Source organism: Gymnodraco acuticeps, unplaced genomic scaffold (assembly GCF_902827175.1).
Source record: "Gymnodraco acuticeps unplaced genomic scaffold, fGymAcu1.1, whole genome shotgun sequence".
Lineage (NCBI taxonomy): Eukaryota > Metazoa > Chordata > Actinopteri > Perciformes > Bathydraconidae > Gymnodraco > Gymnodraco acuticeps.
The window spans coordinates 76,818-103,991 of record NW_022991509.1 but is presented as its reverse complement, the minus strand read 5'-3'; the positions used below and the strand labels follow the sequence as shown (position 1 = coordinate 103,991).

Sequence of the window (27,174 nt, the reverse complement as noted above, 5' to 3'; positions counted from 1 at the left end):
TTTAGAGTGGGCTGCTGTTGGGGAATTTGAAAATATATGCAATTGACACAGAGGAAGACACATTTGGCCAAAGTAAAACAAGGGACACAAACTGCCATGTGGAGAGATGGTTTGGAATAGTCAAACATTCTATTCTAAAAAAGCAGAGACGACCGAGGCCAGCGACATTCATCAGAAAGATGTATGGCTCTCTACAGGGGAGGCACAGAGAACACATAATGGCACATCACTTATCTGAGCAGTTACTCCTCAAAACTTTGCTACCAAAAGACATCGGTCAATCGAAGGGAGGTTGGGCAAAGAGAGATGGAGCAAAGCCTCCACTGCCAGCTCCAAATATTACACCACTCCAGACATTCTTCCAGTTCCAAAAAGAGCAAAGTTAACTCTGAACACTGGTGAAGATATTCAGAGCAGACGTGGAGAACAGCAGCAATGACCCCACCAGTAAAGGGTCCAAGCCGGCAACAGAGCTATTGTTTTGCTATATTAAAATGTATGCTTTAAAAAGAGTAACAAAGTAAGCAATTCTTCAAGCTATAAAAACAACGTTAAGAAAGCATTAAAAACGTTTTAGCATGAGGCAATCTTTCTGTCATAGAAAAGGTATACAATCTAAAAAAATTAAATGTAAGGAAATTATAATGTGCATTAAAAGTATTTAAAATTGAATTAATGGAAAATGCTGTACGAAGTTATTATGACACCATTGTTCATTTCATTTTCGGTTGATGCCCTTTGGACGTGCAAACCAACTGAAGCTGTTGTGGCTGTTGTAAGACATGCTGAAGAGAAGCATCATTTCACCCTGAGGCACAGAGCATTTCAGAGTCTGAGACCTGACCAACTCATCATAGGCGAGTATTTATTAAAACTTATGCTGTCCCGGACTGCTCATCTCACATAAGCCATTATGTTAATGATTCAATTGTTGACAAAAAGTATGTAATTTGTGCAACACAAAATGATATCCAAGTAAATTGTTATGCCAGTCCATCTGGAGTGTGACTTTAGATAGACCCGTTTTAGCAAAGGTTTTGCATAATTGATCCATTCTAAAATGATCTGACAACGATATGATTAAAACCGACTTTGGCCTCTATATTAGCTGGCATTTTGTACGATTATTTACCCTACAATTTATCCAAAAGGTAATCGAATGTTACATTAGAGGCATCCTCAACCTGAAGGATAATGCTGGCCGTCTATACCTCCTGGATCACTACACCATGGGTGTGATCCTACACGGCACACGAGAGCAGATGGCCAGGCAAGAGCTAAAAAAGGTGAGTGAAACTGATTATTCAAAGTATTTTCATCCCTTTAGTTTTGTAGGCTTGAGAAAGGAGACTGAGCTGTGTCTACAGGCGCCTTCCAGCGTTATTATAATCACGTATGTCGTTTTTGGAGCCTTTTGTGTTGTTTTAAACCAATGCATTTAGAATATAAGCTTCCCTTTTTTTCTTGTTCCTGTTAATAAAAAAAAAAAAATGAATACCGTGTAAATGAAATGATTGTTTTGCACCTGTATATTATAGAAAGTAACACTTATGTTTACATATTCCCTAATTCTTTCAGGTCACATTTGATCTTATGATGGAGCCATTGGATTTGTGAATATAAGAAATGTGCACTGGAGGTTTGTGGTGAGTATCAGCTACTCGTGTAGTCATACTGTAGCTGCTTTTACAGCATGTATGGTTTGCTCAGGATTTGCACATTTCAAGTTCATCAACTATTACTTTGAAGATGTATGAATACATTTATTCAAATGCATACAACTAAATATACATTGCTATTAAAACATATTGTAATAGAGAACCGCAGTGACGCGTCCTAAAACCCGGAAGTAAGTTAGCATTTTTAGCACTTCCGGTTCCTTCATCAAAAAAGCAATGCATTTTCTCCGTAGGGTTTTGGAAAATAGCTGGAAATAAGGTCTGTGGTTGAGACACATTTAAGAGATAAATCACGTTTTGTTCTACGACATTAAATACATCAGCAGTGACCCCGCTGGTGATTTTTGAAGAGTTTACGTGTCTGAGAAACGATGGTTGTTACCAAGTGGCTGAATAGGACTACAGAAATTGTCGAGGCCGTTGTACGTCATTACGCCGAACACGTGAACACTCCTCTGAGTTTGTTTGCCCCTGTGTTCTGCTTGAAAGCAAGTACCTGCCTATCTTTAGTATCTGTAGTATCTTAAGTATCTGTAGGCCTATATCTATATCTGACCATTAGAATCTGTATTTTTGAAATTGTCATTTTTAACACCGTAGTTTTACAAATGATAGAATAATTAATTACCAGTGTTTTCCAATTTTACTCGGCAGTTCGTTTCGTTGGCTAACGTTAGCTAAAGCTAGCACTACTAGTTAGCTACGCGATGGTTTGTTGCTTTGCTCCGGGTTGCAGCCACAGGTCTTCGCATGAAACGTGCTCGTTCTATCGTTTCCCGGCCAATGTTTTCCAAAGGAGAGTCTGGATTCGTGCCATGAGGTAAGCTGACGTTACATTTTTGGTGAAATGTAAATGATGGGTAGTGACTGTATCGCCGTTTTAGAGATGGTGTTGCAGTATAACTTGAGTCATGACAACTGGCGACATTCTATTATTTTCGTCATAGGCGTGTACACTGAGGACCCATTGTTGACTTATCACGTCGATCGCCTCGTTTGTCGTTTACGTTAATCTTTTGCTATATCTGCCTTCCTAAGATCACTTTGATGCACATTCAGTACTCGTATGTGAGGTTGTGGGTGAGAGTTGGATATCGTGACGCTTACGGCCCGTCTACACTACAGGCATCAAAAAATCTTGAAGCTGGCCGTGTCTGAAGCTTGGCGATTTTTTGCGAGCAACGCGACCAACAACCAATCACATGAATCTCCCGCCCCCGACATACAAAGCAATAGCAATGTTAAAACGAAGTAAACTGGATATAAAATCCCCAAACAGGCGAAAACCTACCAGTTCCACCCACTGTCTCTGCCTCCTCCCTCCATGCCTGGTTCCTCCGGTTTGTATCCCGGTAAATAGTTCTGGTCGGAAAGAACCGGGGGATTTGCTACCGTAATTTCTCGTTTGGAATATGAGGAAATGAACAGCGGTCTGGCTCTCCCAGCTTGCACGCGGTTTGATTGGCTAGCGCTTGTACTGGCAGATTTGCATAAACGGGATTTGATTGGCTGACGCCAGCTTCGAGCAAGCATCGAGCCTCAAAAGTTGAACATTGTTCAACTTTTGACGCCGATAGACGCTCGCGTAGCTTGCAACGCCTTGCCATGCTACCCACAATGCAGTTCGGCGAAGTTTGAAAATATCCTACGTCACCCCATTCAAATGAATGGGCGAAGCGTTGAAAGCATTTTTTGACGCCTGTAGTGTAGACGGGCCGTAACAGGGAGGTATCGAACATTACAAAGTAGGTGACTGTGTGGATGCCTGTTCAAAATATTGCAAACTTGAAAAAATCATTTAAATTATATATTTGTGTCCGACTTTCATTTGTACATCGTTCTTAATGTGATGTATAGTAGCTCTGATAGCTGTCCATACCTTCAGACAGCCTAAAAGTAAAACACACGTTGTTTTCACAGCCCGAACGCCCATCGAGATGACTGGATCACTCATGACAAGTTGTGATCAGCTCCGATTAAATTGTGATATCAATTCTGTAGCTATTCTCCAGGGAGCACGTTTTTTTAATGAAATACCTGTATCCCTCTCATCACAACAAGACTCTACACTGTGCAGGAAAAACAATTACATACATGAAAATAACCTTGATGCATGGGAATGAATCACACAAACTATCTTCCGTGGCTATACTGATATGTCACAGTAACGGTAAACTACAGAAAAGTAAGTTAGTCCACTAATTGTCATTTCCCTGGCTCCGTAGGGACACTTTACCTCCAGCACAGCGGAAGACCCTACCAGACCATCTGGAGATGCCCCCAACAATCCTGATTGGGAGAGCCACAAACCTGACTCATGGACCTGCATCTGGGTTGCAGTGGTGAATGCCCTGACGCCCTCACATTCATTCATAGTCCCCCACTGTACAGACAAAACACCATCAAGGGCCTGTTGTTGTCCTAGCACCCTGGCACTAAGGGAAGCAGTCACACACTTTGACCTCAGGACAGCTCCAACGTTGCTGACAGTCAACCTTCCTTTCCTGAACAAATGCCAGTTTGGGTTGGTTCGCTGACCAGTGGTAGCCGCCTGCATTGCCCTCTGTTGCTCCTCAGACAATGCCATGCTTGCCACAATTGCCTCAGGTCCATGATGCTTGATAATTTCAGGAACAGTAAGTGTTTCCAAGCTGTAGTGTTCCTCTTCTGGCTCGGGGGAGAGAAGCCAAGATATTCCTGAGAACCTGCCCCCGAGTCTGTCCCTCAGCCAGTCACGATCTTCGGAGGTGGGCTCTCTTGTCAGCCAGTTGAATGAGTTATTGGTTGGAGGAAATAGCTCCTCCACTGAATGCGTACGTTTAGCTGCCTTTGGCTTCTTCCACTGACAGGGGGTGTCAGTGCAGCTGAAATTGTGGATGGCAAAGATGGCTAATGCAGCCGCATGACTGCATTTCCATTCTCCACATGGGCATTCACATTTTGTGGAGAGAATTCCCTCTTCTCCTGTAGATACCTGTGGTGGTGGGATTGTTTTATTATTTTAAATATATTTACATTTGTAATGCCTTCCCAATTATCCCTTTAATTGTTTATAGCCTACTGTATGTTTATTTCATGGATATTTCTGTGTTTTCTGGTGTGTAATATTTGTAATAAAGATTTCATGTGACACATAAAATGGATTTGTTGATGGGAATTAATGTGAATAAATGAACTCTAGGTTAACGTACTCTTGCTTTCACTACTCACCGACACCATAAACCTTATCCCTCATGCTAGCCCTGACAACACCGGTAAGCACACCTTCATCTAGGCTGCACTGTTGTACGTGTCCTGACTTGTAGTGGTTCTCTCCTCCATCTACACTCTTCTTGTCATCTTTGTAAAACGATATCAGACTGGTAATTGACACAGCCATGACTTCTAGTTAAATGAAAAGCTTTGTTAAAATATGCAAGCACGCGGAAGTCAAAGTCAGCTTTATTGTGAAAAATTCTACATGTGTTATACATCCAGAAATATCGAAATATTGTTTCCTACAGTGTGACATGTATACATACAACAAACAAAAACGGCCTAGATAACGGGTATACAGTTTAAAATGTTAATAATATATTTAAAGTGTTCAAAGTGCAGTTTCAGTGCAAGTCAGTTGAAACGATCTTAAGTTGGCGTGACGTTGAAGTCGTGCGACCCTGCTGCTGTACTGGCTTGTAGTTCGTTTATAGCATAACGTTAGCATTTTGCTTCTGGGGACTAGATTTATGATTCAAAAATTATAAAAGTAGGATAGACATGTGGAGATTATCCGGCTGAACAAAACGTGATCCATTTCTTAAATGTGTTTCAACCACAGCCCTTATTTCGAGCTATTTTCCAAAATCCTATGGAGACATTGCATTGCGTTTTTCACGAAGGAACCGGAAGAAGTTTACTTCCGGTTTTTAGGACGCGTCACTGCGGTTCTCTCGTGCTCCCGTTGAATGCAAACGTTACAGAGGGTCGTTTAATCACAAATAACCCTCTCAGGAAAATCCTAAATTGTAGGATAGTTTGGCCATTAAAACGCTTTTTGATTAGATTTCTAGCGAGAAGTGTATATTGTACTCTTAGAATCCACATCCAGTCGATGTGTAGGATCTATAGTTTGATAGATATTACGAAGATGATTTGAGGTCTCGCCAGGAGAACGTATATATGCGGCAGCTTCCATGTAAAGTTAGCGTCAACCCTCACGGGGTGAAAACGGTTTTTCCGGTCTCAAAGTTTTCATAATAAAACCAATGATCAAATGATTTAACAGTGATATCTGCAGTACTCATCCACTAAAAAACATCAGTTTATCCTTGTTAATTACACAACATTAATTGGTTTAAATTGTGTAGGCCTACAATGCTTTTGTGTTTTTCCCATAGGTTTTTCCCTTTCGATTCTGAGAGACACATGTCTTTTTTCAGAGGTTTTGAAAGGCTAAAACATCGAACTACCCATAATCCTGGATGTTTTAGCCGCAATGCACGTTGGGATATGGTGTTTATGCGATATGAAATCGGAAAACTTTTTTTTTTAAAAATACTTTATTTCGAGTGCTCTTGCTTTTCTCTTTGGAAGTCATCACATAACGGCATTGTAATACACGGTTCGGCTGCATTAAATATTACACATCTGCCGTAGTTCTTTATTTATAGAGCCCTGGGGCCTTATGTATAACGCCGTGCGTAGGATTCACGTGGGAAGGTTGCTAACGTAGTAGAAATCCGAAAAATAGGTCCATAAATTTTCCGCCACTTCCCAATTCACCAAACATTGCGCACCGGCGAGGAAAGTGCGTACAGCACTTCCTACGCCGGTTTCCCTTTATAAATCACAACCGACTCGAAATGCGGTGCAGCTTTTGCGGGGTTCACGTAACGCCCATATTGGCCTATAAATAGTCAAAGAAACGCCCATTCATTCATTCATTCATTCATTGTGACTGACTATGAAGAAGATCGCAGGAAATGACGACAGAACAGCTAAAAAAGACATCTCACACCGTGTCAGATTCTGGTTATTTTGGGGAGGTGGAGATAAATCATATCGTTTGGTGGATGCAGTTTGAACCAGAGGAGCAGCATGGAGGTCGGGTCGTCACCAAAATAAATAAATAAGTGGTCCGAAAAAGATTAATGACAAAAACAATACACATTCTTCCTCAGGCAGTGTGTTTGTACCGGGGACAGGAGACCCCCCCTTGATGAGAGACTGTAAGAAGTGATCGAGGAATCCCTCCGGAGTGGAGTCATGAGACTGGATCTGAATTATGTTTCTGTATTTGGTGGTTTGTGTCCCAGCTGTCGATCAGCTGTGCGCAGCGTCTCCACTGCAGCCTGTGCGTCTCAACCCCCCCCCCCCCCCCCCCCCCCCCCGCAGCAACTCTATATCCACCAGTTAAAGGAAATACAACTAATGTGTTGTGTTATATCAGCTGTACAATTTACCACATATGGTGTTCTTAGTTTCCAGACCTCCTGTGTTTTACGAGCGACTTATCAAGTCTTGGCAAACGGCATCAAACACGATTAAACGTGATAGTATATCAAACCATGCTCGTATCTACAACCTATAGAAATGTAACACGGCGTCAGTTTAGACGTAATTCTGTCCTCCTGCTCACTGCATCATTTATGAGAAAACATTTCATAACATTAACACAACATATTCGAGGTGGTTTTCAATAACATATCCGTATTTATTTATCCAAGTTATGTGTTTGTGTGCACTGAGGAGTCTCACACAGGCGTTTGAGATTGGCTTTAATCAATGTTTGAAAGTGAATTCTTCATATCTGATAAATGAGAGGTAACATTTTATTTATGGTATTATTTCCACATATTTCTCTCCATTCTTCCTTCTGCCAACGGTGTTGCAGTTTCTCGTCTCTCCCGTTGCTGTGCTTAGTGCGTACGCATGGGTCAGAGTTTGCGTGGAGGACCGCACGTTTTCCCGTCAAGTTAGTATTTTATAAATCGCAAACTTTGCGTAGAAACTGGCGTACGCCATTTTTTGAGCGTATATCGCTTTATAAATGAGGCCCCTGGTGAGAAGACTTCTGGACAAACTGGAAGAACTGCCGCCAAAACTGAATATGTGACGTGGATCATAAATATATCAGCAATTAAACGGCATCTTCCATTTCTCTTCACAAAATACGTCTCCTATAGTATCAATAGTAATTCGGCTGACTTTTATATTTGATCCAATCGGTAGATAGGTTATATTTACACCATAACGGTGCACAGCTGATAGAAAAGGACTTTTTAAAGATATTACTGATTTTCTTTGAATTAAAGAATGTAAAGACTGAGTTGAGAGAATAGTCAGGGGTTTTGGGTGATGGCAGACACAACTATGGAATCACAATTTCAATAGCTGATATTATGTTAGACCACTGTTTTTTTAACCCGCACCGCCTAGTGGTTGAAGCACGTTATTGAATGTTGTTGTTGAATGTTATATTTGATGAAAACATTTAAATATTAAGAGTGGCCTACATACAAAATTGAGGGAAAGTAGAAGGCATGATAGAAATATAGAATATTAAATATTAAGAAGATACTGTAGTGATCTCTACAATAAAACAGTTTAGTGCCGGACGTCCAAAGATACGTTGGGGTTATCCACAGATAAATATGAAGTCTGAAAAAGTACTTAACGTCCAATATCCATCCATCCATCTTCTCCCGCTTATCCGTGGTCGGGTCGCGGGGGTAGCAGTTCCAGCAGAGGGAATATATTGCATAGTTTATTTTGGCACTTGACAATCACCTTCCCTGAATTTGACTCAGGTGTAACTAAAGTCTGCTTTAAGGGTTGTTTATATTTCACATCATTAATCAGAATCTGCAAAGTAACTCAAATAAATGTAGTGGAGTAAAAATACCACGTTAACCTCTGAATTGTAGTGGAGTAGAACAAAGTAGTATGCTGCTGTAACAAAAACATTTCCCAACTTGGGATCAATAAAGTATCTTATCTTAAGATGATCGATGGCTACTGCCATCTTTGCACAATGTGCCTCTGAACCTTGACAAGTGCATGTTTCAGGCTTATCAATGAACAACAGGAGGGGTCACAGACATAAGACCAGCTGTTAAATAAAGCTCTTCTGACCTGAGCTGGCATGTGGGTATATTAATGCTGCCCATTGGGCACAAGCAATTTTCACCCATGTATTAATTATATGTTTTAAATGTGAGTGTCTCGGCGTAACCTTGTCGCACTGCCACTCCAACATCCAATCACAGAGCTTGAGGACTAATTACGGGGTTTGTAAAGCAAGGCAGATGTTGTAGTCCCAAAACGATAGCTGGGGATTCTGGGTAGTGTAGTGTCTTCGGAAACTCTGTAGTGTCTAAATTCCGAAAAAACTATTTGTTTTCTCCGAATCGAAGGTTAAAAACACAAAAGCATTGCACACAATGTAAACCAATCAATATTGTCTAATTAACAAGGATAAACTGATGTTTCTTAGTGGATGTTTCCTTTAAATACAAATATAAAATATATCAAAGCACAATCCAGCTTTTGAAAAAAAATCAAACAACATAAGCAATTTATGGAGGTACATTAAAAGTCCAATTTCAAAATCAAAGACTTGTGACGTCTTCTTGCGTTATTCCAGCATCCTTCACCATGGCATAGAAATTGCCCCGTTTTTCAAGCAGGTTGCTCGGAGAATCCAATTCCACAATCTTTCCGGCATCAAGCACCATTACCCTGTGGGAGGGGAACACAGGCAGTATTGGAAAAGAGTTGTGTACATGTCAGGCAGAGGATGATTTGAAATAACTTCCAGCTCAAATGTGAAGGAAATGCAATGAGGATAGGAGAGAGGGTAATGATTATAGTCAGTCTAACACAGCAAAGTACAGCCAAGAAAGTAAATCAGTCTGTTGCATTTTCAGACCAAACCATGCATGATTTCATTTTCATGAATTCTTTATTGCAAAAAAGATATTTTCTAAATGTGTTGACTATCGACTCTTGGTTTGCAGATACCCTATTTGTCAGCTCAAATTTTAAATTGCTTACCCCAGCGGTTAACTTGCTAGCTAGTGGATAATGTCTGCTTATAATAATGTTAAACGAAGCCACTGGGGACTTTGAAGTCTTGCAGAACTTTCAAGTCTGCTTATCTGTTTAAACAGATAAGCAGGGGGTAGCAAGTTCGAGTCCCACTGCAGTCAGCAAGTCGTTGTGTCCCTGAGACGCTTCACCCCAAAGTGCTCCTGTGGGGATTGTCCACAGCAGGGACGTGCACAGGTACGGGCTAATGTTGCCCGGGCAACAGCCCTTTTTGCCTGACCTGCCCCTCTGGAGAGAGCAGTTTTTATTTGTTTTATGTTGTGGCCGAATCAACATGATAAGCCCACAGTTAGTATCGTAGCGTCTCGCTGCGGGAAACACACCTTGTCAGCGCTGTCATCTGCCCCCAGTCACGTGACTTTGTTTACAATCTGACAGCTGGACGCAAAGGAAAGCCCTCGGCCTCATATGGCTCTGGTGATCACACCAAATGCCTGCCTGGCGTAAGAAACAAATCAGGGGACTTTACACCTTGACACCGTTGGTTATTTACAAAAAAAACACCTACATATACTTGTTATTGCACTATAAAAAAGGATTTTGGAGGGTAGTATATATTATCCAAGCAAATCATTTAAATTGTACTCAAGGTATATAAGTGAGCATTGTTAGTATATTTGAATGGGTACATTCTACCTACACTACCTAATTTCTGACAGTACCAACTGAAACACAAACAATCTGGGTCAAATCTACTTGAAGACATTAGGCCCACACTGCCCCTTTGCGCATGCGCATGCGGTGATTCTTGGCTGCAGGCCAGAGGAGCGGTTCTCTTTCGCGCCTCCCTCCTCCTGCTGTGTGGAAATGTTGGAAGGTAAGATATTACTGTCTATCATGTCCTACATATACATGTTCACGTTTTTTGAGGTTCATCACAAGACTTGTTGTCTGCTTGCTTCACTGTTAGACAAGGAATGTAAGTTTGTTCTCATCTATTACTCACTGGAAGTCGGTCACTGATGCTAGATAGCTGTAGCTAACATAGGAGCTAAGAGTAAAGCACTATGATGTTTAGCTCCATATTGTTAATAATTGTTATTACAGCAATAATGTGCATGTTGACGGCATGCCGTCTGAAATGAGTTAAGCGTCACGGCGACAGTTGTATATTAATGTAAGTTAACCAGCCAAGTTGTGTTTCACGTTAGCATCGTGCGTGCTTAGCAGAGAAGGCTATTGTTTGCTAGCTAAGTACTAACAAGAACAGCGCGCGGAAGGCGGCATTCGTTTAAATCAACCTTTGAAGTTGGTCGTCCTCTATGTGTGTTTGTCCAAAGTTATTTTCCACACAGTTTCCAATGGTGATGCGCACTGCAAACATCAGTACCGTTTATTAAATAACATGTCAGTTCAAGTAATATGACGAACCCTGACCCGGTTGAGTAGTATTGAGTACAGTAACGGTTTGCGGGGGACACATTCAAATGATGCACAAGGCTAACTAAGTTGAAGCTAGCTTGTAGCATCTCTCTCAGTCTATCTAACGTCGGCCGTCAGTTTCCTCGTGTGTCTGTGTTCATATGAGCGTGCATGAAACGATCAATACTGAGACAACTATCTCGCGACTTTCTCTTAGTGAAAAATAACCATCGTATATTCTGCCAAGCCACAGTAATAATGATTTATGATTCATTTGTCTTTTTTGAGGTATAGCTGCAGCAATAGCCTATAGACTTATGTTTACATTAAGCTTACTGTATATTATCGCGAGGACTGGAGAGATTACCACGGAGCAGAGCCAAAGCTCATTGTTATATATTTTAGGATTTTTCTACATGAAAATGTTTAATTGTGTTATTTTGTTGGTAATGTTCAGTGTAAGAAATGTGAATATAAGTGTAACATCCTCAGAGACGGCACCTAAGTCCTATACATTTTAAATCCTGCAGACAATTCGTAGTGGAGTGGAGGTGGTGACCCTCAGCCCACGTGTCTTCAAGGAGAGATGGTTTATTCAATGAGGCTCAGGTGAGAACATTACGTTTCTTTGTTTCCATTTCAACTCACTGTTGTCAGAGTTGTGAGTAATGAGTGCTGTCCCCGATGCTCTTTATTAGATGAAGGAGGAGTTCCACACGTAACAACTCTTTCACTGGAAGAGACTTTGATGCTGAAACTGGATGGGTCCACTAACACCACTCGCTCCAGCTGATGCGTGCCAAAGAGGAGATGCTGGCTCCAGGATGCGCCCTCTTCTGAGCACAATTGATGAGGTACATTTATTTAAATGTTTCATTCATGTTTATGAAAATGCAGAAATAAGTCTTGTCACTAAAATGCATTTCCTCACAGGCCCAGAGTGTTGGGAAAAGAGATGCAGTGGCCAGGTGCCTGATTGAAGACCTTGGGGAACGCCAAGAAGACCTTTTTCAAGACAGCAGGTATGTCGTTAAAGACTGATCACTTCAAGAGTTTAACGGAGTTATTTCGGAGGTCGCTCTGACACCATTGTTTAATGTCTGTGATGAACCGCTCTGACACCTAACAAAGAAATATGCAAGTTATTGCTGTAAATCTGTAAACATCTTATTGTTTTTATAAATGGTTTAGCATTCACAGGAACATGATTTAGGGATAATGTACTGATGTGCAGCTACTTCACATATACAACCTTCTTTTGGTGTTAAAGTGAAATAAGATAAATAAAATCATGCACTGAAAAGTGATGTTTATGGGAAAGAATCATCAATCAATCAATGTAATGTCATTGATTAGATCGATGGGCAATTTGACCGGGCCTGACATGTTTTATATAAGTTAGAAATCTTGTTTTATTTTTAATCGCTGCCACACATTTTTACAAATCATTTAAAAAGAGTCAATCCCTGGTTTTATTGATTAGGCTTAATGCTAGACCACTAAGCCTATATTGTATAATAGCTTCTTGTTAATATGCCTAATTTAAAGTGAATATGCTTTTCTTTCTTTTCAGCATGGAGGACGAGCATGACAGCGTCGTGGACCAAACTGTGAAGGTGCTTGTGATCCATGATGCCAGGGACCAGCAGATGTGTCTATTGTCAGAGAGGGAGACAGAGGTTTGTGCAGAAACCAAACAAAGGCATTCGCATTGTTGATGGAATTCATCTCTACGCCCTCAACCTGGAATACCCCAACAAGCTCAAATACACATTTGAGGTATTCTAAAAACAGTTTTTGGAGCTTGATGGAGCCAAGCTGCTCAAACAGGTCCAGAGCCGCAAATAAACAATTTGTTCTCAAGTGGATGTTGACTTGTTTTAGTGCCGAGTGACACAAACACAACATAATGAGATGTGGACTGTAATGGATGTGGAGAAACCTTGTTCTGTTAAAAGTGGACTGTTTACTGGCACGTAAGGTTTTCATAGTTGAGTAAATTGCACTTGGAAGATTATGTTAAAATGCACTTTACTGTTAAAACAATGTGATTGTGACTATTTTGAAGATTCTGCTCAGTTAACAATTGAAATGCACTTAACTGTTTAAATCATCTCAATGTATGGCCATATTGCACTTATACGTTTGGTCAATAAAATCTTGTGTGGTAATATATTGTTTCCTGGTAACCTTACTAATAAAGTAATATTAATGTGTAATATGGATCAATTATTAAGTAAATAGATGCCTACGATTAGGAGTAAATATTACTCATTTATAAGTAATATGTTTTAAGTAATTGAGTTAGATTTTACTTAATTTCTTAAAGTAAGTCTTATATATTAAATATTAGTACCCTTTACCCAAAAACATTGGGTCAAATCTACTCAAAAGAAGTGTGTGCAAATTGTTACCCCCATTTTATTGAGTAGATCTTATAGGTTGGTTTTTACAGTGTGTGCTTCTGTGTCTTTTACTCTGCTCCGTGAACTCCCTCGACGGGGCCCTCGCTCTTTTCTTGATCACCCTCTCACGGAGAACACTTCACTGTCCCGCTTCATTGTAGGATTTCTGCCACTTCAGTTTTATTTATTTAGTATTCCATAATTTAATAACAGAGATGGTCCATCTCTGTTATTAAATTATGGAATACTAAATAAATAAGTAATTAGATACCTTACCGTTACTGCGCTCATAAAGAATGATACGAATAATGTGAATTGAACTGGTTTCATTAGTGAGTTTAAGGTAATTAGTTGGAAGCCCTATTTCATCAGCATGTCCGCACAGCAGTTACAAAGGTCAAACTACATTAAAACAGAATTGTCCCCATTCTTTCTTTAATAGTTACTAACATTAGATATTTTAATGAGATATGGACCGCACAACTAAAAATGTGCCTGAATAACGAATTTAGCAGTTGACATAGAAGTCAACTGAGTGTCACTTGCAATGACAGTGTTGTGTTTTTCTGTTATGAACCTTTTACATTAAAAACAAGTTAGAATTTTCAAAAGGTCTTGTGCTTTTTTCCCAGTTAAGAGCAATAGCCCCTCCAAATGTCTGTGCACGCTCCCTATAGGAGACACTCGCCTGGAGCTGTCCATGATGCTCTGCAGGCGGTGGGCGATGGTGAGGAGGACAGTGCAGTGTGAAAACTCCTGACGGATGGTAGTCTGAATCAGGTCGTCTGTCTCCAGGTCAACAGTTGCCGTGGCTTCAAAACTGCCAACAAGAATTTCATCAATGTCAAAACTGAGGAAAACAAAAATAAACCCCGTGAACTTTGGAAATGACTCAATAACCAGCTTGGCTGCAGTAAAAAACTCAAAACGAGATTTTCTAACTTAAACATAAAGACAGATAACAGGCTCATCACAGACAAACTGGATGTGGCCAAGTACTTGAACATTTTGTTCACAAACATAGCCACAACTCTTGTAAATAAATTACCCTCCCACTCAGGGCTTTTTGGAGTAGATCACATCATGACCTACTACAAAAACCTAGGGGTACGCAAAGATGATTTCAGTCTAACAAAGGTAACAACAGCAGAGGTACTCATTAAACTGAGCGCCCTCCAACCTAACAAGGCCACTGGCCACGACAATATCCCCTCCAAATTCCTCAGAGACTCAGCAACCGCCATCTCACCAGTCATAGCTCACATAATTAACCTCTCCATAAAACAGGGACAAGTACCCAAAGACTTCAAAATTGCAAGAGTAACCCCCCTGCACAAAAAGGGCAGCAAATTGGACCCAGGCAACGACCGCCCTGTTTCTATACTTACCTCCATCTCGAAAGTCATGGAAAAAATAGTATATGAACAGGTCGAAAAGTACCTCGCGATAAATGATCATTACACCTGGGTAAAACAGAGTCCATTCTCTTCGGTTCGAAACATAATCTCAGCAAATCCGACGACTTCTCAGTTGCAGTGGGCGACATTATTGTCACAAGTAAGAAGGAAATTACATACCTAGGATCTATTCTTGAGGCAAACCTCTCCTGTGACAAAATGGCATCCAATGTAATAAAAAAAGTCAATCAAAGAACTAGATTCCTATACCGGATCTCCTCTCTGGTAAACAAGAACACCCTGAAGACTCTGGCAGGAGCACTCATTCAAGGGTACTATGACTATGCTTGCACGTCATGGTACCATAGCACCTCCAAGGCGCTAAAAATAAAACTTCAAACATCGCAAAATAAACTGGTCAGACTACTGCTTGACCTTTCATCTAGAACCCACCTCACCTCTGCCCACTTTGACAACCTAGGATGGCTTAGAGTAGACGACAGAGTACAGCTACTTGCAATGGGCCTGGTCTACAAGATCCACTACACCTCTATGGTACCCATGTACATGTCAACATTCTTCCCAAAGGTCAAGGAATACCCTGATCATAACACCAGAGGGAGCTCCACAAATCATGTGAAACCCAGATTTGGCACAAAAAAGGGGGAATACACGTTTCGCAATTATGCCACATCAAGGTGGAACGCTCTTCCCACAACTGTAAAGGAAAGTAAAACTATACTTACCTTCAAAACCTCTCTTAAAGAGCACCTTCGGGGGAGAGCATTGCAAAACTGGCCCCGGTAATGGTACAAATCTCAACCTGTCGTTCAATGGACAGCTTCCCCCCCCCCATCTATGTATATACTCGCATTTTAGACTCTGTTACTAACTGTATATCTGTAGACTTGGTATGTCTTAAATGTCCGGTTAGGATGTATTAGAACGAAATCTAAAATGAAAATTGTAAACAAGCAATCTGTATGTAAAAAACCACCTGTATGTAAATTGTAAATAAGCCATCTGTATGTCAAATATGTCTTATATGTCAAATATGTCTTATATGTCTTATATGTCTTAAATGACATGATGAATTGGAAATGGGGGACCCTGATGTAAACAAGACGAAAGTCTTTCTCTGGTCTGCATCCCCTTAACAATTGTAAGTTTTGAGCTGTACTGTACTGTACCCAATATACAAGCTGTTAATAAACTTTTCAATCAATCAATCAATCAATCAATCAGCTTCGTCCAGGATCAAGATTTCCTTCCTCAGCAGTGCCCGAGCCAGGCAAAGCAGCTGCTTCTGCCCCACACTGACAAGAGAGTGACATGATCAAATGTTTTCAACCAGAAAGGAAAATACACCACAAAAAGACACTTGTTTTTATATGAAATGATAAGTGATTCCTTTAGGGGCGATGGGTAATTACAGAAGAGATGAACATTTAATACAGTAGATCAGGAGTGGCCAACCCGCGGCTCTTTGCCCAGTCTCATGCGGGTCCTCAGCTCATATCGAATTTTAATTGTGTTTTTTGTGTTGCGCATATGTATCCCAGTTCACAAAGGGTTAACAACACACAAGTTCCAGCCCAATCTTTACAAAGAGTTTAACAAAGAAGTGCTTTAGCCAATCAGAATGCAGATCCTGCAGTACTGGAGGCGGGCTTTACTGCACTCGCGATCAGTGAAGGGATCTGCTTCCGATCGGCAGAAATATAACTCTGATAAAACCGTAATAACTCAATATAATCAGTGCTGGAATTGGGCCGGTACTCACCGGTACGCAGTACCGGCACTTCTGGTTCTGACCCATGGAGTACCGGCACTTCTTGCTCAGTACCGGCATGCTGGCGGTACTCCGGTACTCATGCACCGTGCCAGTACTCAACACTCTCCCGCCGTTCTTATTATATATCCATATATATCTATACAGCCGCCCGGTACTCAGTAGATGCGTCATGAGGTGCCGAACGGACATTCTCATCGCTCTAACCGCTGGAGTTTCACAGCGGCTGTCAGCTGTTTACTCCTGTCATTCAAACAGAACGTGCTGGAGAGGGGGCGGGGCTTATCTTCTCCATGTAAATACTGTGGTGGAAACGACTATGTCAAAATTAACCTATTTGACCGTGATTTAATAGTAATACACGTTTCAAAATAATAATAATAATAATGCCGAAGTAACAACATACTGAAAACTGTTAGTAAAACCATGTTTTAATGCTTTACAATTTACATACCTAGATGCACGTGTGTTGTGTTTATGCAGTGCAACTCCCACCCAGTGGGTGGCTATGTAGAGTGATAGAACAGAGCAGGCACGCCCCCGAGAGAAGGAAAGCAAGTCACGTCACAAATTAGCATTTCTAAAATGTTAGCGTGGATTAATAAAAGTGCAAAAAGACAGCGGTTGTCGCCGGAAGAAACTTCAAATACAGAGAATGCTGTGCCTGTGTTGGAAATTGTGTCTGATGGGGAGCTTTCTTTGGTTGATCCTCCTGCTCCAAGTTCTAGTGCATTAGCATTAGCACTAGCTCCGCCGCCTCCTCCAGAGCCTCTAACGTTAGCTGCTGCTGGCGCAACTGCCACCACCAACACCGGGCAAAGCGATGCACCTGACTGCTGGACAACGGACCAGGTGCAATATGTTTGCAAGACCAATGCATGGCTCCTTCTTAAAGATAAGAAGCTAGGATGTCGGATATGCAGAGATGTCAAATCTTTGGGAATACACACTGGACAAGGACTGAAACTGTCAACTGAATGGGGTGAGTGTGCAGTGTCTCATTTCGGTGTTGACAAGGGCAAACAACAAGCTAGCCTGAGAAAAAAAATCAAAGAACATAAAGAATCACAAGCTCATGTAAAAGCTGCTGACATCCTTACATCTGCTTCACGTGAAACTATTCAACATCAAGTGCAGTCTATGCATAAATCTGAATTAGACACCACTATCAGAGTTTTTAGAACGGCATATAAAATTGGCAAACATAGCCGGCCATTCACAGACATGCCAATTGATTTGAATGTACAGAAACTGAATGGGCTGAACGTGGGCAGGGTTTTGCACTCCAATAAAACCTGTGGCGAAATCATCGACCACATAGCTCATGAGCTGAAGAAAAAAATGGCAAAAGACATTACAGAAAACCAAAGAAAACTCTGTGTTTTGGTCGATGAATCTACCACTATTAGTGGTAAAACGGTGCTTGTTGTGTGTCTACGCTCAGCATTAGCTGATGCTGAGCCCGAAACGTTTTTTTGGGAGCTGATCGAGTTGGATGGAACAACGGCTGATGACATCACAAAGGCGTTAATGGAGTGTCTTGGAAGAGATTTTAACGAGGACTTTTTAGGTCAGTGTTTCGTTTCTTTTGCATGTGATGGGGCTTCAGTCATGCTAGGGAAGAGAACAGGCGTTGCTACCCAGTTGTGTAGTAAATTCCCAAGCCTGTTTGTGTGGCACTGCTCCAATCATCGTCTAGAGCTGGCAGTTGGGGATGTGGTCAAGGAGGTCTCAGGGCTCAATCATTTCCAGATCTTTTTTGACAAACTCTATTCCTTGTTCCATGCCTCCCCCAAAAATCAGAGGCAGTTAGCGCAGTGTGCGCAAGCAGTCGGACAGCGTCTCCTGGTGATAGGGCGTGTTTTGTCCATCCGCTGGGTTGCTTCAAGTGAAAGGAGCGTCAGAGCAGTCTGGGAAAACTACCGAGTGCTTCATGATCACTTCACAAATGCTGCAAACGACACGAGCAGGGATTCCAGAGACAGAGCAAAGTACAAGGGCCTGGATGATGTGCTCACATCTGCAACGTTTGTCAGCAATCTGGGACTGATGTACGATGAGCTCACAGAGCTCAGCGACCTCTCTCGGCAACTCCAAAAAAGAGAGATGACACTGCCTACAGCAGATAGGCTCTTAACTCGAGAAATACGAGTTTTTGAATCCATGGTCACCATGCCTGGCCCACACATGACTACAGTTCATACAGCTCTAGCTGAGAAGTCCTTCAAGGGTGTTGCCCTGCGTGAGAATGGCAGGCTTGTACAGATTCATGCAGGTCAGTTTTTCCGCAGTATGGTAGAGAATCTGAGACACAGAATGACTTCCACAACCTCCTCTCATGTCAGCACAAGAGAAATCCCATTACATGGCCGGGAGGCCCGGGACAATCAGCTAATCCAGGACATGAAAGTTATCCATCCTGGAAGTTGGCCTGAAGAGGAGTTAGACGTACAGTATGGGGACGTAGAGGTGCTACGTTTGTGCGAAGTGCTGAAAGTGGACAGAAGAGAGACTGTTCAGGGCTTTCGCGAATACAAGGAAACCAGGGCATCCCGTACACCTGCTGCCATGGAGCCTCTACTGAAAGCAGTCCGAACCATCGCTGTCTCCACTAGTGAGTGTGAGCGGGCATTCAGCTGCATGAACGATATCCTTACTGCAAAAAGGAATGCTCTCTCTGTCAGCCGACTGTCCAGCCTGGTTTTCATTCAATGTAATGGACCATCACTAGGACAGTTCAATCCGGAACAGTATGTGAGGTCCTGGCTGGCAAAGGGAAGGAGAAGTGCTGATGAAAGAGCCTGTCCAGCTCCAGCCCCTGATACTGATGTCCCCAAGGCCTTCTGGAGCCTTTTCTAACAATGTGAAGTATATTGCAAAGCAGCTCACCCAGTGAGAAGACTTTTGGCATAATGTGCCGATTTGTACAGATCCTGGAGATAGAAGGACTTCAGACCAACCAGGGAGTTATCTGATCAGCTTGGTGTTCAATGTAACTCTTTACCATGGCTCAGACTTTGTTACTTGCAGTTACAGTTTCTCATTTTAGATTGTGCAAATTTTGCATTTGTTTTTACATGTTCTTTGTTCATGCTCTTTATCATTTTTCTGAGTTGGAAAGTTAGATTGTATCATAGTTTACTTTATACATATTTGTATTCTTCAGTGGTGAAGTATATTGCAAAGCAGCTCAGCCATGTGAGAAGACTTTTGGCACTTTTTCGTTTTTCGTTTTCTGAGTTGGAAAGTTAGATTGCATTCAAAATGTACAGAAATACTTAATTTTGTTAAAGCTTTTTATAAAAAATGCTTCTGACCAGAGCTTTGTTTCCTTGTCATTAATGTTGAACACCACCAGAGGGGCTCTCACCTGAAAGGTCTCTGCTTCATGTGTCTTCAGCAGAAGATCTAGACTTTGATTGCTATATTTTCAGTTAATATTGACCTTACTGAGCTTTAGCCATATCCGCTGCCTATCATAAAAAATGTTAAGTACAGTGAACCTTTCTAAATATACAGTAGTAAAGAGACAAACCCACCAGCATTATAGTAGCCAAATTCTTGTTTGTGGGCTGTATATATAAAATTGACTTGAAAAAGTTGCTGATTTTAGAGTACTGGCACCTTTTTCATTCCAATTCAAGCACTGAATATAATGTTGTCAAATCAAAACGGTAACAATGTGCAGTGGTGTGTGTGTGTGTGAGAAGGCCTGCTCCCGGAGAGCTGGCTACTGGCAGAAGGGCTCCTGAATTTGATGATTCACGGTAAAGAAATAAACAAGAGAAAGTGCATCTCTGTCAGCAGAGCTTCTGTCAGTCAGAGGGTTAGGTAAACGTTGAGATGTCATGTGAGGACAATTAACTAAAATACACTTTATTTATTTACATTTATTTTGAAATGACTGTCATGAATGTGTGAGAGATACAGACAGAATAAAGGCCAGGCATATTTTTATTAAATTATTAACAAAGATCGCAAATGTGCCCTTTCATGCATTTGAGCCCCTTCCACATCCTCTGCACGTTTCAAGCAGCAACATGCACAGTAAGATAACTACTTTTTTCAAATGTTTTGAACTGAGAGTTTGTGTGAGACACAATATTGATGGTTAACTGGCCTCTGGTCTTAATACTGGTAGGAGAGGTTTAAGTCCATTTCTGTCAATATCATGGACGACATGGGTGTGTGTGTGTGTGTGTGTGTGTGTGTGTGTGTGTGTGTGTGTGTGTGTGTGTGTGTCTATGGGAGGGTGTGTGTGTGTGTGTGTCTATGGGAGGGTGTGTGTGTGTGTGTGTGTGTGTGTGTGTGTGTGTGTGTGTGTGTGTGTGTGTGTGTGTGTGTGTGTGTCTATGGGAGGGTGTGTGTGTGTGTGTGTGTCTATGGGAGGGTGTGTGTGTGTGTGTGTGTGTCTATGGGAGGGTGTGTGTGTGTGTGTGTGTCAATTATGGTTCATTTTTAGATGTCCATGTTGTATGTGTGAGAGAGGGGCACATAGAGGAAGAGAGTGAGGGCGCCCACAGAAAGGCTGAGAGCAAAAGAGAGAAGGAGAGCGAGGTCGGGGACATACACCCAGCATGTGTGTATGATGTGGCTCTTTGCAGTAACAGTCAAGTGATTGGCTCTTTACCTCTGATTGGTTGGCCACCCTGTAGTAGATTATTTGAAAGAATAAAAGTGTATTCAATATATTGTCTGCATCTTATTAAGCATGAATTGTTGTTTGCCAGTTTACAGCCAATCATCAACTCCACGTCAAGCATCAATCATTTATCTGTGTGTTGACTTTATGCGTTTGTGTTTTTATAACACAAACTAAACATGTTTTCAATTGAAGCAACAAAAAAAACAGAATTTCTCATTTGCTGTATGTGTAATGATTTACAATGTGGAAGAGTACCACATTCATTGCCCACCTGAGGCTCTCTCCCCCCTCTGCGACCTCATGCTGTAGTCCTTCCTGCAGCCCTGCTACATAGTCACTGCTTTTCCAGGTTCATCCTCAGGGTCCCGAGAACAACACTGGATCCTGCGCACGGGTCGGATGAGTTAGTGTGCCATTGAAAACACTATTCTGTTGAGGAATTGTAATTGTTGTTGTGTTGTACATGTGGTATGATTGTTAGGCTATTTCTGAGGTCATGCAGGAAACATCCACACCACCAATGAGGATAGGACGTTCAGCAGCTTCACTCATCCTAAACAGGCCGTTGGTCAGGCTGGATTTCCCGGCTCCTGTGCGACCCACTCCACCAATCTGAATGCATTGGAATCATGGAACACCTTTTGTGAGATGAACAGAGCATTTTAAAATGATATTTATATAAAGGAGTAATGGTAATAAGGATAACGTTGTGCTTTTATAATCTCACTGCAGCCTATGCTGATTATTTGAAAGAACAAGCGTCAAAACCCTGAAAGTGTCTTTTGAAAAGGTGGAAAATGATTGATTAGAAAAATAAGCAGCATTTCTTTAAAGTGGGTGTAACTACAGCTGTAGCTCTCTATTGTAAAACATGTTCATCAGTCCAAGACATGCCAGTGAATTGAAGGAGTGAGAGATGCAAGGCGAAGTGTCTTTAGAGGATGAGCATGATTTATTAGGTAATAACCTTTGTTGCAGCCACTTCAATGACATGGCTCTGTTTCTCAAGTGTTATGTGTATGCTTTGTGCTGCAGTCTGTATTGACCTACAATGAAACCTCAAAGGATGAGAGATCAAGGTTCATTCACATAAACGGTTTGAAAATAATGCAAAGAAATGCAGACGAGACCGAAAATAGTCATCAAGATTGCTTGCCAAGATGAAGGGCACACGAGAGGGTTGAAACAGATGTTTGTCAGAGGCCAATATAACCTGTCCTTTTGAGTTAGTCAGAGCTAGGTCTAATGTGACCGGTGATTGACAAATATAAACAGCAACTACATACTCTGACTAAACATATATGTTTACAATATTATATTTATATTGTTTAAATACATATTTGATATATTCTTCTTATATTTTGCCCTGAAAAAATAGTTCACACACAATAATATTGTAATGCATTTGGACCCACTGTAATGCCCAAATGATAGAGAACTGAAACAGAAAAGATATCGCTGAGGCACCAGCTAGCGAATCTTGGGCTGGTTAGGCTTTATTTCACTGATCGGGCCGCTTCTCTGAGGCCGAGTGCCAGTTACCCATTTAGCCTGTAGAAAAAGAAACAGACGGTATAAGGCTGAGAAATGTAGTTTTGTCATATGTCTATACCTAACCAAAGCTATGAACGATGATATGGAATAAAAGGATTAACAACACAATGATATTAACACGCCATGAAGACACTTGGTTTGTGAACGGAAATGTAGCTCTTGATGCCCCGTACCTCGTTCTCCTGCTCGGTGTATTCACTCACTCTCTCCACGGCCACAATATTGGTTTCCTGCTCTGATGTCATCCTTACGAGCCATAAGGGTCTGGGTCACCGTCTCACTGAAGTGTGAGTATATAGGAGAGCGAGACACTGAGTCCAGTCGACGTAGCTGCCTTGAAGACGCTACATAGAAACGCTAGGTGAAAAGAGGAAGGAAAAACAGATGAACAGAAGTGGAGTTGGATTCTTTTTACAATTGTTCACTTTTCAGGTTCAGCTTACCTCTACAAAGTAGACCAAGGCCAGAGGAATGATGATGATGATGGTGAAGAAAGGAGTGGCCAGACAGATGACAAACAGTGTCCCCAACACACCCAGCACACACATTAACCAGGAGCGGAAGGACTGTGGAAATATCCTTTGGACCAAGCAAAGGGAAAGGTTAGTCTTTAACATATGAAAGTGTTTTCAAGTGACCCAAAACAGATGGAAAGCAATCTCCTCTGGTTCCTCACTTTGGAATGGACTCCTGTGGAATTGCCATGCTTCCTGTTCGGGGACATGTAAGTTCACTTGAGGCTTTAATATGTTATCTTATGAGCAGGTTTATCAATGTTGTCCTTGTTTAGAAGGAGGAATACAATCTGCATGAAAATAAATAGTGAATGGAAGATTGACATTTTGTGTAGCAAAACTGCTTTAGGATGACTTTATGCAGACTTATTCATGCTAGTATCTTCAATTACAATGTTTAGAAAATGTAGGTAGAAAAACCTCAGCGAATAAAAAAAATAGAAAGAACGAGAAACGAGAAACTATGGAAAAAGGTCAATGATAAATCCTACCTTTGCAAAGCGGTTGACGACTCTTCCAATGGGTCATAGAATACCACGGGAACTCGCAGTATGTTGCTAAGCAGCCTCGGATGCAGGATACGTGATGCAGAGATCGAAGCTCCGGCCAGGAGCAGCGTACTGAAGACCACAAAGAAGCCTGCAACAGAAGAAGAGATCCTCAAACACATGAAAACCAACTCCAGATCCACAGTTGCCAAAATGACATTAGTTCAGATATGGTTCTGAAGAGTTCACATCATCTTATCCAACGTTTAACTCTTGCCTCTGCATCTGATTGGTAATCAAACTTTCATCACCAAAATCCAAGAGCAGCGGCAAATGGATCCATGTCGTAGTAGTCCACTGCGTCATTGGTCCAGTCACTCAGCCACAAGCTTTGACCAATGAAAGCAATGCTCTGTAACAAGTCAACCAGGAAGACGGTGACGGTATATCCCCAGCCCATGGCACGCAGGTACTGGAGGAATACTGAGAACTTGACCTGCTTAAGAGAGAGGACAAAGGGTTCTTAATATCTCCATGTGTGGCGTTGGAAAAAGAATGTGACAACATATACATTACCCTGTTTCCATAGTTTCCTTCTCCATTAGTCTCTGGCCTTTGTTTGATTTGTCGGCTACTTCTGGTTCTCTTACAGAGCTTTGTCTTCTTAGTCTGACACTCGAAACAATATGGAAAAAGACCACATTATATTCCAGGATGAAAATATAGTTGGGAGAAGCTTAACATGTTGATGAAAGCAAGAGATGCTACATTAGGTTTTGTTACAGAGGTGAGTACACTAATCCTCACACACTCAAACACACTGTTTTTCAATGTTGTTACCCAGCACTTCATTTGACCTTGAAGCAGGCCGCTGACCTCGAAGCAGGCCGCTGACCTCGAAGCAGGCCGCTGACCTCGAAGCAGGCCGCTGACCTCGAAGCAGGCCGCTGACCTCGAAGCAGGCCGCTGACCTCGAAGCAGGCTGCTGACCTTGAAGCAGGCCGCTGTGTTTGTAAATGCTTTGGCTAAATTTGGTGTATGACTGTGTTGTGATTGTGTGTTTTTTAATTGTCTGTAACTGTAGAACTGTCTGAAACTGTGCCGTTACCATTCTTGGGCCAGGACTCTCTTGAAAAAGAGATTTGTAATCTCAATGAGACCTATCCTGGTGAAATAAAGGTACAATACAAAATGGTGTTCTAACCTGCCAATGTGCCTGCTGCGGCAGATACTGTGTCCTCCAAAGGAGAGTCGGGTGTACAGTCTCCTGGAAACCAACTAAATGCATATGTTCACAAGAGCCTAAGTGGTGTCATTAGTGAGGCTTAAATAGAACATGCGGATATTTCAGCAACTGTGATACTCGTGCTAAACGACACAGAAGAGGTCATTATGTTTATAACAGCAATCATATGCACCCACGCTACTGATCAACAATGATGCACAGCACAACAGGGGGCTGGATGTTTTTACCGGGGGACAATTCATTCGAACCAACAATAATAACTAGAGAATGCAATTCCTGAAGAAATTGCTGGTGGGAATGCTTTATGCTTTAAGCTGACGCTAAACTGCTTAAATGTAATGTGTGAGAAGAAAGTGAAGAATTTAGATTGAAATGAAACATGAACACTGGGGGCTTGAATGTGTGATGAGAGAAGAAAGTAAAAAGGCTTGGAAAAGCAGCAGAATATTTGAACGGCAAACTTTTGAACTAATTTGATGGCGAATGATCTGTCGCCATGGCAACGGCATTTGATGACACCCCATAATACGCTTAGATGCGTTGATGGCTGCATCGTTACCAAACCTGTGAAGTTCTGGGCTGTTTGGAGTATTTTCACTGAAGTTATGAGAAAGCCGTGTTTCAAGGCGAGCATTGTGTTGCCGTGGCAACGGCATTTGAAGAACTCTCCAAACTGTCCCGTAGATGTCTTCACAGCTGGACTGTTAGCACACTGCTACCTGGAGGCTGCTGCTCTGAGCACGCCAGCATCGTGTTCCATTACACAGGTGTTTCTAGTTGAGCTAACGAGCTCTGTAGAGATCACAGGTTTCCATTGCTCTGAATGAGAGATGAACCTCTTACATGTGAACACTTTGTGGAAGAACCGTAACAGATATCTGTGACATTTCAAAACGTGAAGCATGTCAAGGAAGTTGAGTATCTGAAGTGTACTTTGTGTGTACTTTCGGGTTAATAATGTGGCCTTTTTGGCAGTTTAACTAAAGGTGTGCGGCTGCTACCGTGAGGAAATATCAGCCTGAAATTACAATGGAGGAATGTTGAACGTTTTTGTCACTTCATTTCATTTCAAACCTTTATTTATACAGATAAATCCCATTGAGATCATTGATCTCTTTTTCAAGGGAGACCTGCTCAAGTAGTTCCACATGAAACATAAAAACATAAATAGAACAACAAAAGCACATCATACAGCATCATTTACATAACTATCCACATAAACAGGTACCAACAGCTTCCGATTGAGTAGCATCCAACCGAGCTTTAAAAACATGTAGTGGCACCAGATTGTTGCCCTCAAGAGGCATTTTGTTGAATTATTTGTCATTTTTCAAGCTACGAGATGTTTTCCTACGTTTGTCATGATGAATGATGTCTCAGGAATGTAGGGTTTGGGAATTATGGCAGTTTAAAAAAAAGATATGAAGGCAAATTTCAAGATGTTCTTCCCTCTAGCTGTGACATCACGCAATAGTTAATGTTAAAATGTGAAGAAAACCTCTAAAACAAGGTCTGAACAATGTTTAATATCTCTAAAAGTAAGAATCAGATTTAAAAGTTGTTCTACACGAATAATGTCAGAAAGATTTGTAACATTTGAAAGTTGGAATGAGGTTTCTGAGTGAAAGTATGAATGAACAGTTAGCAGTTGAAGTCGCATGAAGATTTGTTGAAGTCTGAAGATTTCCTCCATTGACTTCAATGTTAAACATGTGATGCATTATGGGATGTATCTCTGGAATTATGAAAGTTATGAATGAGAAAAGTAATAGCCATCGATTCCCGACCGAGCTGAACGTTTTGATGTTTGAACGGAGTTTCTGCGATGTTCAATGTGGGAGGAGAAGAGGGCCGGAATAAGTCGGCTGTTATCAGCATTCCCACTAAATAATTTAATACAAATAATAATGTGGCGGCTCCAAGACCCCCAAAGGACGGTCTAAAGACCTCCAGCATGTGTCCCTAACATGTGCACTTCCATAACCTTGCACACCGTGAGTGCC

At 41.5% G+C, this 27,174-nt stretch overlaps 2 long non-coding RNA genes and 1 pseudogene across 3 annotated transcripts; 2 read left to right on the top strand and 1 right to left on the bottom strand.

The window, feature by feature from the left end:
• The first annotated feature begins 921 nt into the window (after positions 1 to 921).
• LOC117533223 lies at positions 922 to 4,826 on the top strand. Of its 2 annotated transcripts, XR_004567024.1 has the most exons (4): positions 922 to 1,286; positions 1,579 to 1,646; positions 2,334 to 2,499; positions 3,905 to 4,826. It is a non-coding gene; the product is annotated as an uncharacterized LOC117533223 (long non-coding RNA). The 2 variants fall into 2 exon arrangements; XR_004567025.1 differs by lacking the exon at positions 2,334 to 2,499.
• A 4,442-nt stretch (positions 4,827 to 9,268) lies between these two features.
• Positions 9,269 to 25,036, bottom strand: LOC117533217 (annotated as a pseudogene).
• On the top strand, positions 10,092 to 13,726 carry LOC117533221. The gene is made up of 5 exons (XR_004567022.1): positions 10,092 to 10,584; positions 11,660 to 11,738; positions 11,828 to 11,983; positions 12,063 to 12,151; positions 12,703 to 13,726. It is a non-coding gene; the product is annotated as an uncharacterized LOC117533221 (long non-coding RNA).
• Positions 25,037 to 27,174: the final 2,138 nt, after the last annotated feature.